This window comes from Suricata suricatta, chromosome 7 (genome assembly GCF_006229205.1).
Source record: "Suricata suricatta isolate VVHF042 chromosome 7, meerkat_22Aug2017_6uvM2_HiC, whole genome shotgun sequence".
NCBI lineage: Eukaryota > Metazoa > Chordata > Mammalia > Carnivora > Herpestidae > Suricata > Suricata suricatta.
Window position 1 is genome coordinate 29,131,927 of NC_043706.1, and position 15,202 is coordinate 29,147,128.

Here is a 15,202-nt window from a genome sequence, read left to right on the forward strand (position 1 = left end):
ACATGTGCTTTTGTCTAGGGTATCAAGTGGAAGGCTGGACGCAACATTACTTCCCACTCGGGGGCCACACTGAGGCATCAGTCGGGCCCTTTAGTAAACCTGTAAACCTGTTTTATGGCCACGTCTCTCCAGTTGTTATTGTCATGGATTTTGGTTTTACACCGCCTCACAAGAACATGGGGTTGGGACTATACAGAGAAGGAGACCTTATTGGTCTGGCTTAAATAAAATCATACTGAAGGGGACACTGACTCTCTCTGTGTTCCTCTGCTTTGTAGAAGTGAGGGCTTCTCCCTCATTCATTTCCCAGGTTAATGGCTATAATTGGAACCAAATATTGTTGGTCTACCTCGGGACAGAGACTTGAAGGAATATTTCCCAGCAGCTGCTGAAAACTCATTTTGTTTCAGGGAGGATTCCTTCTCTTCTCTGGACTGACATGAATTGCCTAATTCTACTGGTTAAAGAAAACAAAACAAAACAAAAAACAAAAAAAGTCTCTCCTCTTGCTCTCCCTTCCCCCATTCTTCTGTACTGCCCTGTTGCCTGGGGCAACCAGAAGGCCATCAGGTTGCCAACCGCTGGGTGGGGAGAGGCCAATTTGCATAACACCAGCTTCTCCCTTTGCCTTAGATGATAAGAAACAAAAGACCACAAAAATCAGTTTTTTTGCACCAAATTTCGAAGTCAAAATCAACTATGGGGAACAAAGTATCTTACCTGGGCTCGAGCAAAACTTATTCAGTTCTTATGATCTCTGCTCCAATTTTTAACAAGTGTATGTTAAAAGGATGGTTAATTTGGTCTGTTCTATAGTTTTCATGAGTAATTGTTAAAATAGTTTTAAAGGTTCTTGGTAACTTAAAACGTTAAGATTTTACTTGATAATAAAATTGAGATTAAATTCATTGGCTGTCTAACAAGATAAAAACTAAAGCATAAGCCACAACTAGTAATTGGTTGCAGTATTTGACATCTTTTAGATTAATACTAAAATGGGTAGAAATTTCCAGAGCTAGAAGCTGCATTCAAGCTAAACAAGAATTAGGAACATAGGGTTAAGTGAACTGATAAAAACTATAGTTTTGTGACTCTTGTTGTTGGAAACATTGTTGTTCCTTTGGTGTTTGCTTATCCAGATTAAGAGACTTTCTCTTAAGATATCTATGATATAAAAAAATGTCATAAAGTATTTGTTTGTAATCTAGAGCATTTATATTTTAAGGACTGTCGATCCAGCAAGCAGTATAATGATCAAAATGCCGCTCCTAGATTGTGTCCTCGATGCCATAAAGGCTGACACTGGGCTAATAAATGCAAATCAAAGATGGACTCCCATGGTAACCCATTGCCACCCTTAGAGGGAAATGGGAATCAGGACCAGCCCCAGGCCCCCAAACCCAAACAAGCTTTTGGGACAATCAAGTTTGTTCCTACAAACAATCCGTTTCAGACCTCTGTAGAGCTACCCCAGGAAGCGCAGGATTGGACCTCTGTTCCACCACCCACACAGTATTAACCCCTGAGATGGGGGTCCAAACTATACCCACTGGAATTTATAATCCCTTACCACCCAAAACTTTTGGGTTGCTCTTGAGGCACAGTAGTACTACAGTTAGGGGGTTACATGTCTATCCTGGGGTGATAGACAATGATTACATGGGAGAAATAAAAATTATGGTCTCCTCTTCCCAGGTGATTACTACAGTACCCACAGGACAGCGTATAGCACAACTACTTTTACTGCCCCTTCTTGCTACTAAAAACCCAACTAAAAACTCGAGCCGAGAAGCCCAAGGTTTTGGCTCCTCTGATGCTTATTGAGTACAACCTGTTAATGCCCAAAAGCCCATGCTTACACTCTGGCTTGATGGGAAAGAATTCCAAGGGTTAGAGACACTGGAGCTGATGTCACCATTATTAAAAAAGAAGCCTGGTCTTCACAGTGGCCACTGTCGCCTACATTAACTAACCTTCAGGGCATAGGTCAAAGCAAAAACCCCCCAAAAAAGTGCAAAGTTATTGCGCTGGCAGAATACAGAGAGATGTCTGTTCCCGCCCTGGCCAGTGGGGCAGTCGATGGGTCATAGGTTCCTGAGGGAGGGAGAGAGAATAGGGGGGCAGGAGGCACAGAGAGCAGAGGCAAGACAAGGTTTCTGATCAAGCTCCCTTATTTGAGAAAAAAATCCACACTTTAAATAAGGTACTGGGCAGGAAGCGAAGCAGCTGACCTAGGTTGGTTGCTAGGATACAAAGTCAATTGATTAAAGCTAGGTAAAGGAGGAACCAAACTAAAGTTTTTAGCACAGTGCCTGATGGCCAACACCACCCTGCCTGTAGGCGGTTGATCTTTGTTCTTTTTGCTTCTCCTGACAGGGAGTGGCACTTCCCTGCCTATATTTGTAATTCAGGTAACTCCCCTCAGGGAGAGATATTTCCTGCCAGTAAACTGCCGAGCAGCTGAATCTTTGCAGCTTCCCACAGAGAGAAATCAAAAAAACATTCAACTTTTTGTTATTCAAGGACTTCCCGTCAATTTATGGGGACTGTATTATTATGTACAGTCCAAATAAAATAGTAACAGTGCAGATGCTAGCCCAAGGGTTTCAGCCAAAAAAAGATTTAAAAAAAGAATGAGAGAAAAATTACCCAACCTATTGAGATACAAAAAAAAAAAACCATCAAAGAAAAGGCTTAGGAAATTTACCCTAGGGGCCATTGACATTCTTGCACCCCATGCAGATAGACCACTTGGAAATCTAAAATATGTCCATGTGAATGTTGATACCTACAGCGGCTTCCTATATGCTACCTTACAAACTGAGGAAGCAAAAAAGCACGTTGTAGCACACATGCTTTCTGCCATATCAGGATTAGGGGTTCCAAAACAAATAAAAACTGACAATAGACCCGGATATACTGGGACTGTGTTCTCTAAATTCTGTCAACAATTACACATTAAATAATCACCAGGATCCCTTATAACCCACAAGGACAAGGTATAGTAAAATGGGCACATCTATCCTTAAAAAATACCCTTAAAAATAAAAAAGGGGGGAATGGTACCCCATCAAGGGATCTCCCAGAAATCTTCTACATCATTCACTCTTCATTTTGAATTTTTAACTTTGGATAAAGAAGGACGCTAAGCTGCTGAACGTCTCTGGCATAATGACACACAAAGAACCTTTGCTACCGTGCTTTGGAGGGACCCCTTGGGTAATAAGTGGTATGGTCCTGACCCTGTCTTGATCTGGGGACGAGGAGCAGTGTGCATCTACTCACGACAAGCAGATGCAGCCCAATGGTTGCCGGAGAGACTAGTAAAACAAATTGATCATAACACTCAGCCTTCCAGGGAGAAAAAAATCTCCTTGAGAAAAATCTTTGTCTTTTCTTTTAGGGACCATGTTTTGGGAAATGGTGGCACCTCCTCTGGATGGTTGGGTTCCAGTATCAGAAACGATGCTGCTTCTATGTGAACAAGTCTGGCATCATCAAAAATAAGATTAAGAAGCTTCAGGAAGACCTAGAGAAGAAGAGGAAGGAACTCATCAACAGTCCTTTCCTCAGTGGATTTCATGGACTTCTACCCTATCTCCTCCCACTTTTAGGACCTATTGTGGGTTTATTGATCTTGGTGTCCTTGGGCCCTGTTCTCTTCAATAAGGTCATGGCATTTTTAAGGCAGCAAATAGATGCTATCAAGATGCAGTCTATCCAGGTCCGTTATCACAAGCTCGATATGGCCAAACAGGAGGCTGATGAAGAGCTATATTATGGCAAGAGGCACGGGCTGGTTAGCCAATGATGGGTAAGAGAGGCCTTACCATCCTATCAACCTAAGACAGGCTACTCAGGCATAGGCTTCTGGGTGTGCCCATGACAGGTAAGAAGGATTGGCAGGCCCCCAACCTAAGACAGGCACAGTGCTTTCCTTGCCTATACTATCACATTCTGGAAGAAGTCCTTTTTGGAAAAATAAAAAAGAGGTACCTGTGGGGAGCTGCCAGAAGAGCTGCCGGGGGAAGAGAAGTGTGCCCTGACCTAAGATCAGCCACCTGCAGGGCAGGACAGTGTTATTGCTCCCAGCTCAAGGCCGGAGACAGTTGGGCTGGGCTTTCTTATCGACTCCTCAGGTGCTGTGCTAAAACTGCAGCTTCTGTTCCTCCTTTACCCTAGCCTTTTCCTAAAAATCATGACCCTGTTCCTTAGCAACTGACCTACATCAGCTGCCTTGTCTTTTGCGCTCTATAAGATGTGTGTGTTCTCTCAATAAATGAGGCTTGATCAGAGACTTGTCTTGCCTCCATTCTCAGTGCCCCCTGCCCCCCAATTCTCACTCCCTCCCTCAGGACCTGTGTTGACTGACCTGCTGGACAGGTCAAGATGGTAAGAGGCTTACATGAAGAAATGAGAGAGGTGAGTGAGGTCAACATTAGGATGCAGCGTTAGGCAACTACTGATGTTCAATCTTATATCAGAAGGAGGATCATGTGCTTCCAGGCGCACTTGTCCCCAGGCAATAGAAAGCACAGACAGCTACACCAGGGACAAGGAAGGACAGCTATAGTGACACTTCATGTGGCCACATGAGAGTGAGGAGAATGTACTGGGAGTTTCTGGGACTCAGGTTCTTCCATGCACGTCCTTCTTTAAAAAATTTTTTTATGTCTTTTATTTATTTTTGAGAGACAGAGAGAGACAGTGTGAACAGGGGAGGGACAGAGAGAGAAGGAGACACAGAATCTGAAGCAGGCTCCAGGCTCTGAGCTGTCAGCACAAAGCCCAACACAGGGCTTGAACCCATGAACTCTGAAATCATGACCTGAGCCAAAGCTGGCTGCTTAACTGACTGAGCCACCCAAGTGCCCACCATGCACGTCCTTCTAACCTATGATGCATAAAGCAGATTCTAGCACACATAACTCCTGATGAGGAAGCAGATATCAGGCAAAATCATTCCCATGTTCAGATCACATGGCCTGTAGGCTGTTTAGCTGGAACGCATCCCGGCTATGGCTGCCCTTTGTGTGTGGGGTTTGCTCCCCCAGCCCATCCTGCTGCCTGTCTAGTCCTCCAGCCCGATGCCCATGGGACATATGAGTGCCCCAGAGGCAGAGCAGGCACCGCAGCACCAGGCCTGAAGAGAGGGGATGTCCAGGGACAGGATGGGCCCTGTGTTCTCCCTCTCTGAGGGCCCTGTACCCTGGCATTGTCCTGTGGCAGAAGTCATACACATAAAGCACAGGACAGGGACTGAACCATCTCCATGTGACTCTTCCGCAGGGACCTGACAGGAACACAATAACGGCATCCCACGGAGCCCAGAGTGTATCTTTTAAAAAGGTTACCATGAGGGCATGGAAGGCTACCACGTCCTGCGGGTACAAGAAAATTCCCCAGGACATAGAGCTGGACTGGAGCCATTCTTTGATTTTATTGTTTCCATTAATGGTTCGAGATTAAATAAAGACAATGATACTTTTAAGGATCTACTGAAAGCAAATGTTGAAAAGCCTGTAAAAATGCTTATCTACAGTAGTAAAACACTGGAACTTCGAGAGACCTCTGGCACACCAAGTAACATGTCGGGTGGCTAGGGCTTGTTGGGAGAGAGCATTCGTTTCTGCAGCTTTGATGGGGCAAATGAAAACGTTTGGCATGTATTGGAAGTAGAATCAAATTCTCCCGCGGCACTGGCAGGTCTTAGACCTCACAGTGATTATATCATTGGAGCAGACACAGTCAGGAATGAGTCTGAAGATCTGTTCAGCCTTATTGAAACACATGAAGCAAAACCATTGAAACTTTATGTGTATAATACAGACACTGATAACTGTCGAGAAGTGATTATTACACCAAATTCCGCAGGGGGTGGAGAAGGCAGCCTAGGATGTGGCATTGGATATGGTTATTTGCATCAAATACCAACATGCCCATTTGAAGAAGGGAAGAAAATTTCTCTTCCTGGACAGATGACTGGTACACCTATTACTCCTCTTAAAGATGGATTTATGGAGATCCAGCTGTCCTCAGTTAATCCCCCATCTTTGTCACCACCAGGAACTACAGAAATTGAACAGGGTCTGTCTTGACTTTCTATTAGCTCAACTCCACCAGCTCTCAGTAATGTTCTCAGTCCAGGTGTACCAACAGTACCATTATTGCCACCACAAGTAAACCAACCCCTCACTTCTGTGCCACCAATGAACCCCGCTACTACATTACCAGGTTTGATGCCTTTACCAGCAGGACTACCTACCTTGCCCGCCCTCCCCAAACTCAACCTCCTCACACCGCACGTCATGCCAGGGGTCAGCTTACCAGAACTCGTGAATGCGGGTTTGCCACCTCTTCCTTCCTTGCCTCCCCAAAACTTACCTGGCATTGCACCTCTCCCCATGCCATCCGAGTTCCTCCCATCATTCCCTTTGGTTCCAGAAGTGTCTTCTGCAGCAGGTTCAGGGGAGCTGCTGTCCTCCCTCGCACCCACTGGGAGCCCACCTTCCAACCCTGTCACGACCACTGCAAAGGTAGACGCTGACTCCGCACCCACTGTGGATGTGACGTCCCCCTCTCCCAAGGCCCCCAGCACTGTTGAGGACAGAGTCTGCGAGTCCAGCCCAGCCGGCGAGAAGCCTGTTTCTGCAGTTACGGATGCAAGTGCCTCCGAGTCACCTTAACTTTGAACCGGTCTTCGGAATTGGCGTGGTGGGCTTGTCTAACCACGGGAGCGTGTCTAGAAATGCAAACTCTCATTAATTTCATGCTAGTTTGTACCGTATCTGTAGGCATCCTGTAAATAATCCTAAGGGGAAAACTAAGGAAGAGGACGTGGGCTTGTATTCTGCCAAGTCAGGGTGGGGCTCATAGGCCGGGAGGAAAAGATCAGAAAGTGCTTGTATTTTAAAAACAACCAAAAAGAATTGTAAGAGTGGCTTGCTGCCAGGTCTCCACTGCCATTTGTGGGGGTACACATCTTTGGGAAGGGTGGTGACAGGGCTTCCACTAGGCTCCCTGTCCCCCTGCTGCTCCTCCTGTAAGAAAATGAAATATTTTATGCCTAGTACTCACATGCAACATTTCTTGTATTTTGTAAATCATTTTTGAGAATGCAGACCACCTCACTAAATTGTGAAAGGAAAAGATATTTTATTTTGGTCTCTGTGAGTCAATCTCTAAAGATTTACACGAAAATTGAATAACTAAAGATGTTTGTTAAAGTTACACATTGTGCACTATTAATCGAACATCTTTTTATTCAACCTATTCACAGATCTTTGTTCAGAGCTCTCAGAATTACTCAGACAACATTTTGTAACTGCTGCCATTGCTTTATATGTCCACCATCAAATGGCATTTAAAAAGAAATAAAGGAAATGGTGCACAGTCTCAAACCAGAAGGTGGCACTTTGTGACTACTTCTAATATTATAGCTATACTGGACACGCCTAGATATAGCAATAAATTACAGTAATTAAAAAAAAAGGTCACCATGTTATTGTTCAGGACTCCTTCACAGGGAAAATAGTCCCATTCTTTATTTTCAGTGGACCAAGAATCTGCTGACCCTGCATCCCTGAACTGGACCAGCCTCCCCGTGGCCTCTCATGACACCTGCTCAGAGATGTGTTCATTACTAGAGCATGTTGACCCCATATTGGGCATCAGTGGAGACGCAAATGTGACAGACTCCCTGCCATCACATGAGGTGGCTCTCAAGGAGAGCATGGCATCTGTGTTCTCCATGTATCAGGCGTCTCTGCCACACTGGCTGCTGGGAGAAGATTGGTGCATGTTCCAGGTGCTGCACATTATCATCCCATTCACAGCCCACAGCCCACCCCTGCTCAGGTTTCCCTCCATTTAAAGTGCAGTCTTGAAACTTCAAGTGCAGGAGAACCTAGGTACTTGTTGACAATGCACATCCTGGGTGCACCTACCCACAGAGAAGCAGATGCAAGACCTCTGACCAGAGCTTGAGAATTTGCTCTTTGAGTGCTGCCCCAGGTGCTTGGGGAATCACACCTTGGGGAACATGGTCCTGGAACTGTGCTTCTGACACTCCAGCATGTAAGCAAATTCTGTGAGGATCTTGTTAAAAATGCAGATCCTGATTCTGTAAGTCTGGTGCTGTTCCTGATATCCATTCTCCTGGGTATGAAATGTGGAACATAAAGATTCAGTGTTAGTCTAGACTCCTTCATCTTCCTAATAAGGTGTTTCACCATGTGATGTACCCTTCAAAATCCAGTGTTCAAAAGTCAATTGGCCTGACAATCAACAGTTTCATTTCATGAAAGCCCACTAATCTATGAACTTTAGTCAGTGTCATCTGTGTGACCTTTAGACAATCGATGTCACCATAACTGCAACGAGTCTCCATTGTTGTGGGCTGGGAGCAGCTTCCCATTCACAGTGGATGGCTGCAGTCCTTTTTTGCATTTGCCACACAGGAACCCCGAGCTGTCCCAGAAGTGAACCGTGCTTTAGTATGAGATGGTAAATCTGCAGTTAAGTTCCTCAGAGGCCAGTGGTTCGGGTAGAGCAGCTGAGAGGCACGTCTTCTGCAGCTCAACGATCTGTGCAGTTTTCTGAGGCCTCTGGGCACAAGATCTGCCCTCAAAGAGATGTGCCATTTCCACTTCCCAGGAAGGGTTCCTTACACTTTCCATACCTTTGTGATGTGAGAAGACCCTTATGAGATGAGAAATTTCCCATTGTTCTTTGGGGGAATAACAATTGTTACTCAGGAGGATCTGATGACTCAGATACACTTAAATCTCCAAGCGCTGGTGCTCCTCAGAACTGGAGAGAAGCCTCCAGTTCAAATGCCCAGAGCCAGGGAGGAACATGGGCATCTCTCTGATGAAGGCTACAAGCAGCCATCACATGGGAGAGAATCATTGTCATTTCAGTTTCTGAAAAGGATGGAGGACAAGGCAGAGCTAGTTTCAGATTTAACTCAACCATTTTCAAGGTCTCCATTCAAACTTTGCTGCTTTCCTGGTGATTTGGTGCAGATAATGTAAGAAAATTCTCATGTACAGAGCCATTTTTTCTAATATTATAGAAGCAGACGGATGGGAGGCAGTGAAGAGGCGTCCTTCTATGTCACCGTGGGTTATATCCAGTCAGCTTGGGCCCAGATCCCAGGCCTCCCCCCACCCCCCATATTTCAGCTGGAGAAGCCTGAATATGGAACTGCTGGTGCCTGAACCCACCTTGTTCTTACAAGACTGGATCATGGGCTGGGACCTTTTCACTCTAAATCCTCTCTCAGGTGAGACTTCCGGTAAGACAGGAATAAAGGGTGGAGTTAGTTCCTCCCAAGAAGATATTTATGAAAACTGGAGAAAAATATTAAATATAAACATTTGAAGTCTCTGAAAAGTAAATGCAGGCAGAGAGAAACATGAGAACTATAATCTTGAATAACCACCACTGCAATGGGCAAGAACCCCAAGTTCCCAGCCTTCTCCCCTCTCGGTGCTCTCCTCCCCCTCCATAACCGCAGGCCAGTGGCTCACAGGGCAGATGACAGTAGTCACAGTGCCAAAAGAGCTGGACATTTAAAGGGGAAATTTGAAAGTGAGGGAGCAGCAGAGGGATGAGACCTGAAATCTGAATAGAATCTCACTCAAAATCCTTAGATGAGCACCACACTCTGCATGGCTGGGGGATGCTCAGGAGACACTTCTGATAAAGCAGAAGGGACCAGAAGAAGTTCTAGCTTTAAAGACACTTGTCCTGACCCAATCTGAGAGTCTGCGCCCTTGACTTATGAATTCTCCAATCAGCACAAGGCTCAGGCAGCAGCATGAAAAATCATACTGGGAGCACCTGGCTGGCTCAGTAGGTAGACCTTGTGAATATTGATTTTGGGACCATGAGTTCAAGCCACACATTAGGTGCAGAGTTTACTTAAAACATAAAATACTGGGTGAAGGTCAGATTTTATGGAAGGTAGAGCATTTGGAAATTTCGGGGAAATACCAGGCACAATGCAACCACAGAGAAGTTGAGGGTCAAACTCTGAGGAGAATCTGCACAAACCTTTGGCTGACCACCAACCCACACAGATGGAGGGGGGCTCACTCAAGACCCAGGATAAAAATGCAGCCCCTGGATATGGGAAAAGCAGGGCATAGACCACAGCTGTCAGCAATACAGGGGTTCAGGTCATTGTGGGGTTCATGCAATTAGACCCTTACATGACACTTAGACACTTAGGATAAAAACAATCTTCAACAAAATAAATAAAATTGATTTCAGATTTGGTAAAACATGAAATGCATAATCCACTTTTAAAGGACATATTTTAAAAGACAGGCAAAGAAACAGAAATATGTGACTATGAGAAAGTCAACACAACGTTTTCCCAGGATGCCAATTCCCAGATGTTGGAATCAGCACCAAACGCTGCCACAAGCTTCAAAGAATGAAGCTATGTGTTGAAAGAATCAAGTTATTAAGAAATTAATAAGAATTAATTAAGAGTCAAATATTAAGAAATCAAGCTATTAAAGAGTGAACAGAAAGGAAATCTGAATGAAGAAGTGGAATGTGCAAAGAACACCAAATAGATATTCTAGAACTGAAAGGGGGGAATATGTAATGCAAGTTCAATGAGTAAACTCCACGGGAGGCCTGTGAATGCAGAATGAAAATCAATGCGGTTATATATAAATCAATAGAAAGTCTCCAATTCAAAAAAAATCAGAGAAAAAAGATTGAAGAGAATCTTTTAAAACCTCATAAATCGACAGAGAATAAAAAAGGCAAACTAATGTTCAGAGTCCAAAAATAGGAAGGAGGAAAAAGGGTAGAAAAATATTTGAGGAAGTCATGTTTGAAAATTCCTCTAATTTAGTGCAAAAACCTTGAACATCTAGATCTGAGAAGCTCATTATTCACCAAACAAGAGAAGCAAAAGAAAACCACACTGAGGCTCTTCCATGTCCATGTCAGGAGAATATAAAGAAGACGGGGTGCCTGGGTGGCTCAATTGGTTAAGCGACTGACTCTCGATTATGTCTCAGGCCGTGATCTCACAGTCATGAGATGGAGCCGCTGAGCGTGGAGCTTACTTGGGATTCTCTCTCTCCCTTTCTCTTTGCACCTCCATTGCTCATTCTCTCTCTCTCAAGATAAATATATATTTAGAAACAAACAACAACAAAAGAAAAATCTTCAAAGTTAACAACATCCTCCACACAGGGCGTGGTGGTTTTAAAATGTCCACAGACTCACTGAATCTTCCCCCATGAAGAGGTAGAACTAACTCTCCTTCTCTTGTGTGTGGACTGGACTCAGCGATCACCTCTAATGGACAGAATAAGGGGGATGTAATGCTGTGTGACTTCAAAGTCAGGTCTCAGAGGGACTGTGGTTTCTCTTCTTGCCTTTCTTTCCCTCTCTTGGATCCTGGATTTGGAAGAAGGCAGGTACCTAGTCAGAAAGATCCTCACTTTCAGAGAAGCCCACGAGTGAGAAGCTGAGGCTCCCCTCTGAGAGCCCACAGACCCTGAAGCTCCTGCCAGCAGCCACACGTAGGAGCGTGAATTTGATCCTCCAGCCCATACCACACCTTCACATCACTGTGATTCTAGTTTCATCTTGGCTGCAACCTAATGAGAAAACTTAGCTGGAGCTGCCCCATATCCTTGTCCTTACATTTCTGATCCACGGGAATTTATTGTCATAATAATGTTATATGAAGCTGCAGAATCGTGTTATAATCTGTGACACTGCAATGGATAATGATACAGACGTTGGAGAATGGACATGGGTGCTGGCATCACAGACACTTTACACGAGGCAGGTGCTGAGGGGCGGGGTAGGAGTTGTGTCAGAAGGACTGAGAAGTGAGAGTTGAGGAGGAAGAGATGAGCAGGAAAGCTGGAAGTTTTCAAGTAAAGGGGCAGAGACAGAGAAAAGGAAAAGAGGCCTCTGGAGCCCTACAATCTACTGGGAAGATGCAGACTGAAGACGTGACCCCACTGCAGACACAGCCACAAGCCCCGGAAAGATGGGTCACCAGTGTGCAGAGACGCTAAGACACAAGCCGACTGCATGCTGCGTACAAGACGTGCACTTTCAGGGCACCTGGGAGGCTAGTTAGTTAAACATCCGACTTCAGCTCAGGTCATGACCTCATGGTTTGTGAATTTGAGCCTCATGTCAGTCTCTTGCTGACAGTACAGAGCCTCTTTGGATTCTGTCTCCCTCTCTGCCACCCCCCCTCAAAAATACATAAATAAATACTTAAAAAAGGAAGCGTACTTTCACTCTGAAAACACAGGTGGAACAGATCTGCCAGGCAAACTGTGCCATGAGGAGGCTGATACACTAATATCAGGAGCAAAGAGATTCAAAAAGAGAACGCATTGCTCTACATCAGGAGAGCCCCTCATGAGAAATCTAATAGAATGAGAAATGTCACGAGTGCAGACAGAAAGGAGACCAGTGGTCATCCAAGGCTGGGGGCTGGGGAGAGAACCAGATGCAAAGGGCATCAGGAAACATTAGGATAAGGGACCTGTGTACTATCCTCCTTGTCCGACTAGTTCAATGAGTCTAAACCATTACTAACATTTCTCTTACTGTGCATTCACAGACAGTAATTTTATGTCATCTGAAAACCTTACAAAATAAAACAAAAGTAGGGAGGAAATGGCACAGGAAAGATAAATATGAACTAAGTAAATATAAACGAGGAGGCAAAGTTTATGTAAATGTATTATAGATAAATACAAGCTAGAAGAATTCATTGCGAGCTCCTCTGCCATGAACTAAGTTTAAAGGAAGTCCTGCAGGCCAAAAGGAAATGACGCTAGACGTTAACTCATAAACAGAATGGAGTAATTAACAACAGAAATGGTGTTAATCTGTATACGTGCATTTTCTTCTTAACTTCTTTAAAAGGTATGTGAGTGTGCCAAACACTGAGTAGTTCATGGTATAATCTAGCTTACACTGTATGTTGTGACACAGGCAACAATACTAGCACAGTGGGGGCTAAATGAAACCCTACTCCTGTATTTACTGGATGGAGTTCAGTGTTACCTTAAGTAGATTGTGAAAAGTTAAAGCTGCAGGTTTCAATTCCCACAAGTCCAATAAAAATTAACAGAAATAAATATAGCTAAAGAGGCACTAGAAGAATCAAATCATAAACAAACCTATTTTCTTGAAAGAAAGGAAGGGAGAAAAGGAGGTACAAGAATGGAAAAGACATGAGACACCTCAGAAATGAAGAGCAAACTGTTAGACCCCAATCCTACCGTGTCAGGAATCCTATTCAGTATAAACCAACTAAAATTCCACTCAAAACATTGACATTATCAGACTGCATAAATATAAAGATGGGGTATACTACGTAGAATAGAAACATGAACTACAAAACAAAAACTAAGTTAAAGCTTAAAGGGTGATGTAATTAATATCCAATGGGAATAAAAAGGATAAGAAGTCTGGAATGTTACAAAATAGCTGCCATACAAGGAGCATCGCTAGAGACAAAGAAGGACTTTCTATAAGGATGAAAGGTCAGCATCACAGCAAAACAAGGTAATGAAGGGAGAAGACCCTCAGTACAGAGCTCAATAACGTGGAAGAAAAGTAAGAAATAGACAAATTAGCTATTATATTTAGAGATCAATACTCTTCTCTTGGTGATAAAACAGGTAAGGACTAGAGAACTTTGACCATTTCTGGAGCAAAAACAGACCACAAACTGGTCCTAAAAATATGTGAAGGCAGTGAAATTATAGAAGACACTGTAACCACAGTGACATTAAATTAGAAATCTGTAACATGAGGATCTCTGGAAAGTCTCCAAATAATTGGATATTAGACCACACATTAAGCCCCTGGGTCATCATGGCTTACAGAAGCAATCACAAGGGACATCAAAATCTCTGTACTTGGATGAAAATGTACAGAATTGACAATGTGAAGTCTGTAGTGCAACACAAGCAGAGGTTGTGATTTCGCCGTTTGCAGGGACAGGAAGCGAGACCTGAGGGACCACGGTAGCTGGTCCCTGTTTCGAGGGTGCACCAAGGGTTAGAAGAGGCAGCACACCAGGATCCCGGGGTCTCCAGGTCAGGGAGGGGGCCTTCCTCCAGATTCCAACTGCGTGAGACCCCCCACCCCCACCCCGCACAGATGCTTCCCTTGAAATATGAAAAAATGCCTAAATTTAAGTACAGTTTCCAGACCAGTTACAGAACTAACCACTGTAGAGTGACCATCAGTACAAAATCTCCCCACAGGCCCCTGGGGAGAAGCCCAAAGGGCACCCGGGGTTCCTGTCATCATCTCTGTGGCCACACGGGGCAGGCCGATGCTACTCTCCGGATTTGCACTTCCCGGGGAGAGGACTGGGCTGAGCTGAGTCAGGCCCCTATGGCTGACCTGCAGGCTGAGCATGGGGGGGACAAAGGTGCCTTCTGAGAAGCCCTGGGGGCAGGTGCAGGGGTGGGGCAGGGGTCAGCAGAGAGGAGGAGGCTCTGGAGCCCTGTCCTGTGTGTGCAGTTTCCATCTGTCCTCCCACAACCCCCCTCCAGGCTCTTGAACAACCCCAGGAAAACCAAAAAGTAGACCGTTTATCCCCTGGACTTATACTTTTCTGAGGGCTGTTGTAAAAAAGAAACTCTTTTAGTTTAGAATAGTTTGGGATTTACAGAGAATTACAAAGTTAGGGCGGAGTCCTGTGTGCCCCACACTCGTTGCCCCTGTTGTTGACACCACCCTCACCCTCACGCACTTACCACGGTTAATGACGCAGTGCTCATACACACTACTGAACGCCACGTGGGATTTGGTTTTATTGGTTTTGTTTTCTCTTCCAAGATCCCATCCAAGATACTACATTGAGTTAAGTCCCAATCATGTGTCCTTCAGGCTCCTCTGGCTGTAAACCATTTCTCAGTCTTTTTTTTTTCTTTTTTAAAATTTTTTGATTTTTGAGGAGAACTTTCAGGTATATTGTAGACTATCCCTCACTGTGAATTAGGCTGACTGAGCCTATGGGGTTTGGGAAAATCACAGCTGGACAGGCCATTCTCAACACAACATATCAAGAGCATAGTGATCAGTGATCACTATCAGTGATCAAGTTGATCATCACTGATGAAGTTAACCACCCCCTGGCTAAGGTTGTCTTGCACAGATTCTCCCTGTGACGCTCCTT

At 44.6% G+C, this 15,202-nt stretch overlaps 1 pseudogene; it reads left to right on the top strand.

Moving 5' to 3' along the window:
* The first annotated feature begins 5,371 nt into the window (after positions 1-5,371).
* Positions 5,372-6,691, top strand: LOC115295433 (annotated as a pseudogene).
* The last annotated feature ends 8,511 nt before the right edge of the window (positions 6,692-15,202 follow it).